Below are 4,831 nucleotides of genomic sequence, written 5' to 3'. Positions count from 1 at the left end.
AATAGGTCCACCTTTATTTGATGCCTGGAGTTCAAAAGCAAATGACCCCCCAAGGTTGATAAGATCAACTCTTTCTAAAGTCCAAACAAACCCATTGCACTTAAATCCCTTCTCTTCAAAACAGAAAATAAAGAGTAAACTAGTTCCAAGGGAGGAGAGTCTGGTTTAAGCTCTGAAAGCATCAATCACAAATAAATGGCAAACACAAGATTATAAACCTGGAAGTAGCTGGTATTGCTTATTTTTTTAATATTTCAATACGCAGATCACTAAAGTTGCTCATAATTGTCAGACAGTCAAGTCAAAATTAAGAGGATTTGAACTGATTATTTGGCAATTTTAACAAGAAATGAAAATGAAAGTTTAGCAACATGCCAAGAAGTCATGTGCTAACAAATTCATTTCTTTCTTCCTTATACATAGAACCATTTACTGGTTATTATACCAGCATGGCCTCAGTTTCTACTGAGGGTGGAGGGCAGAGATACAAACATGAGAACTGAACAGGAGCTAAAACTGGCCGTAAACTTACAAATTAATTTAACATATTCTTAAGAATGGTTTATATAGTTAATATGATCATATATACTAATTAATGGATCTTTTTAAGACTCTCTCTCTCCCTTTTATACATTAAATAAGTATCTGTTAAGTACAGTAATTATACAACTACTTGTAAAACTCTCGGGAATGGGGAAGAGCCACACCTCTAAGCCAGGGTTTCTGTGAGCAGTTCTGAGGCATGCAGAATAGAAGGGGATCAGGCACTTCAGGGCAGAGAGCTTTAATCAGTGAATAATCCATAGTGAGCTGTCATGTAACAAAGCGTAATCATTTCTAGCTGAAACTTATTTAAAGTTTCCATTCTTGGTACAAAATAGACAATGAAAAATTGAAAATATTTACATTTCCACAGAAGGCATTTATATAAATAAATAATAAGTGATTCTTTTTAGCTAGTGTTCAAACCTCCAACAAGTACTGGGGTGGAAACACAATGATTTGAAATCTTTATGAAAAACTAGGTACTCATATTTAATTTTGTAACTATCCATATTACTCTCTAATGCCAGCACTTTCAGATGCCAGTAAACAAAAGTTACTGGAATATAATTTTTCAGGATCTTCCGTGGCAACAAATGACTTTAAGAAGCTAACTATACCATAGTAGTGATGTCTTGGATGACTTCAGCTCACTGCACTGAAATTGGACTTTTGGACAACTTTCACTGCTCTAGATCAGCCCAAATTCTTGCACTGCAAGTATCATTAATAATTATTACAGGATAATGCTCCCGGATATCAAGGCATTTGAATGTCTGGATTAAACTTTTCCATGCAGAGAGTTCAAATTGATGAAACTCATTATAATTTTGTGGAGGTGCCCCTAAGTTAGCAAAAAGAACTCTACCAGAAACTGTGCTTATACAATAGGATTTTTTAAATTAATTTTTATTGGAGTATAGTTGATTTACAATGTGTGTTAGTTTCTGCCGTACAGGAAAGTGAATCAGTTTTGTACATATAACCACTCTTTTTTAGATTATTTTCCCATACGGGTCATGACAGAGACTGTGTGCTGGCCTCGGCCCTGAGGTGGCCGAACATGCCGTGGGGGGAGTCAGCACTTGGAGGACCCAAGAATATCTAAAGCCACGGGGAAAATGGTGGAAAATTCACCGTCGCCATTGCCAGAAAGAGTGATTTATGGCTTTGTTCTTTTCTTAAGCTCCCAATTTGGTTTCATACTGTATCTTGTGTGGGCTTTTATTCCTGAATCTTGGCTAAACTCCTTAGGCTTAACTTACTGGCCTCGAAAGTATTGGGCCGTTGCTCTGCCTCTGTATCTCCTCATTACCACAGTCATCGGTTACGTCCTCCTATTTGGAATAAACATGATGAGTACCTCTCCACTCGACTCCATTCATAATATCACAGATAACTATGCCAAAAATCAACAGCGCAAGAAAGACCAAGAAGAGGCCATCTCAGCACTAAGAGATATTCCTATTAGCGAAGTAAACCAAATGTTCTTTCTTGAAGCCAAATAACTTTACACCAAAAACTTAATTGTATGTGGACTAATACCAAACATGTATTATAAATTTTTGGCATAAAGGTTTTGACCATACTAATAAAAAAAAAAGAAGAACAAGTCTCTGTGCTATATAACAGGTTCTTAGCATATGTGAACCCCAGTCTCCCGGTTGATCACCTCCGTCTCCCCTTGGTAACCGTAAGTTTATTATCTGTGACTCTATTTCTGTTTTGTCATTGCTTTATTTGGGCCATGCTGTGCTAAGCTGCTTCAGTCGTGTCCAACTCTTTGTGACCCTATGGACTGTAACCCGCCAGGCTCCTCTGTGCACAGGTTCTCTAGGCAAGGATATGGAAGTGGGTTGCCATGCCCTCCCTCCAGGGGATCTTCCCACTCCCAAGGATAGAACTCCCGTCTCTTACCTCTCCTGCACTGGCAGGCAGGTTCTTGACCACTAGCGCCACCAGGGAGGTTTTGGAAATTATTTTCCTCTTTAAATTTCATTGCAATGTCAGAAATACACTCTGCTATGAAAATATGTAACATTGGTTTCAAGGTTAATATTTTGGCCTGACTGCGTGATTATTTTTGGGGGATATTTATTACACCTGAAGTCATCAGGGGCCAATTCTGCCTCAGGCACTGTCTGTAAAGATGCTTGTAGGATAACACCCTCAATGGAAGCTGGCATGGCCCTCTCCTGTGTGTGTTGTGTCTTCACGCCACATAGGACAGACTCCTCACAGTGAAGGCAACAGAAGCTTACAAAGAAACAAACATGACAGGGTCTGTTACTAAGTTCAAGCTTGTACTGCTCAGGGCGCAACAGACGGATAACTGAGAAAAGAGTTGTTGGAGCAAAGAGTAAAGTCTTTATCCAGAAAGCCAGCAGACTGAGAAGATGGTGAACTGTGTCCCAAAGAACCATCTTCTCCAAGTTAGAATTCAGGCTTATTTTATCCTAAGAGCAGAGAGGGTAAAGACCTGGTTCCAGCCAGACTCCAGATGGGATGTGTCAATTTCTTCCTTCCTTCAGTCATTCACATGTGGGCCTGGCCAAGCTGTTTCCTGTGACTAAACAATGGTTATTTTAGCTTAAGCTTATTACCTGGGAGGCAAGATTCCCAGAGATGGGCCATTATGTCTAATTTAAATTTACAGGCAACATTCTTTTAGTGATTAACTTGTAATAGAATGCAAAGGTTCTTCCCTATTACAGATCCAAGCATCCATGGATTGCAAATTTCTCATACTTAAACAGTTCTTACCTGTTTGTAAGTTCAGTCATTCAAAATGGTTTGCATTGTGGAGCCCAATTCTCTCTACTATTTCAAAGAGTAGCATGATCTGAGAGCCTTTGATGATATTTGATGTAATGAGGTCATCAAACAATATTTGAAAGCACCTCGCCCACAATACGGGAAATGCAATTTCAGGATGTGTTCCAAAGAAAACCACATTAAGAAGCAGAGAATGGGCAGAGGGTGATATATTTTATATCTACTTTGTATAGATACAGGATAAAACCACATGGAAAATACTTTTTCAAGATTAGGAACATCCATTCACAGTGTTTGTTGTGAGGTCCTTCATACTCAAGATGGCACTGAGCAGATAGTCCGATCAGTCTCTGGATGTAAAAGTCACAAAAAATAGTGTGACCCTGCATATAAAAATAATCATAGACTGTACCTGAAAGGCATGTATTCCCAATTCCTAAGAAATCTAGTTGGGAGTCTTAAATAATCATTTTGTATCTTGTGAGTGTTCAATGTTAAATTCAGAAATACATATGAAAAAGATTCAAGAAACATTAATCAAAACTATTGTTTCACATAATAGTGATCAGCAAGGTGCACATTTCTAAATCTAAGTTAAGAGGGTGTGGAGAAAAGGGAAGCCTCTTACACTGTTGGTGGGAATGCAAATTAGTACAGCCACTATGGAAAACAGTGTGCAGATTTCTTAAAAAGCTGGAAATAGAACTGCCATATGACCCAGCAATCCCACTTCTGGGCATACACACCGAGGAAACCAGATCTGAAAGAGACACGTGCACCCCAATGTTCATCGCAGCGCTGTTTATAATAGCCAGGACATGGAAGCAACCTAGATGCCCATCAGCAGATGAATGGATGAGGAAGCTGTGGTATATATACACCATGGAATATTACTCAGCCATTAAAAAAAATTCATTTGAATCAGTTCTAATGAGATGGATGAAACTGGAGCCCATTATACAGAGCGAAGTAAGCCAGAAAGATAAAGACCAATACAGTATACTAACACATATATATGGAATTTAGAAAGATGGTAACGATAACCCTATATGCAAAACAAAAAAAGAGACTCAGATGTATAGAACAGACTTGACTCTGGGAGAAGGCGAGGGTGGGATGATTCAAGAGAACAGCATCGAGACATGTATATTATCTAGGGTGAAACAGATCACCAGCCCAGGTTGGATGCATGAGACAAGTGCTCGGGCCTGGTGCACTGGGAAGACCCAGAGGGATCGGGTGGAGAGGGAGGTGGGAGGGGGGACCGGGATGGGGAATACATGTAAATCCATGGCTGATTCATTTCAATGTATGACAAAAACCACTGCAATGATGTAAAGTAATTAGCCTCCAACTAATAGAAATAAATGGGAAAAAAAAAAAGATGCTTTCTTAAATGAGTAAAAAAAAGAACTGCTTTACAAACCTGCATCAGATTAGGAGGTATTTGTACTCTCAAGGAAAATATTTACAGTGTCATTGGATATAATGTGTAAATTTTTGTTTTCACGAT

General features: G+C 38.9%; 1 pseudogene; it reads left to right on the top strand.

Annotated features, from left to right (window-relative positions):
* Nucleotides 1-1,594: 1,594 nt before the first annotated feature.
* On the top strand, nt 1,595-2,087 carry LOC110148590 (phosphatidylinositol N-acetylglucosaminyltransferase subunit P pseudogene; annotated as a pseudogene).
* Nucleotides 2,088-4,831: the final 2,744 nt, after the last annotated feature.

The sequence above is a fragment of the Odocoileus virginianus genome, chromosome 6 (assembly GCF_023699985.2).
Source record: "Odocoileus virginianus isolate 20LAN1187 ecotype Illinois chromosome 6, Ovbor_1.2, whole genome shotgun sequence".
Lineage (NCBI taxonomy): Eukaryota > Metazoa > Chordata > Mammalia > Artiodactyla > Cervidae > Odocoileus > Odocoileus virginianus.
This window is presented reverse-complemented; position numbering and strand designations above follow the sequence as displayed.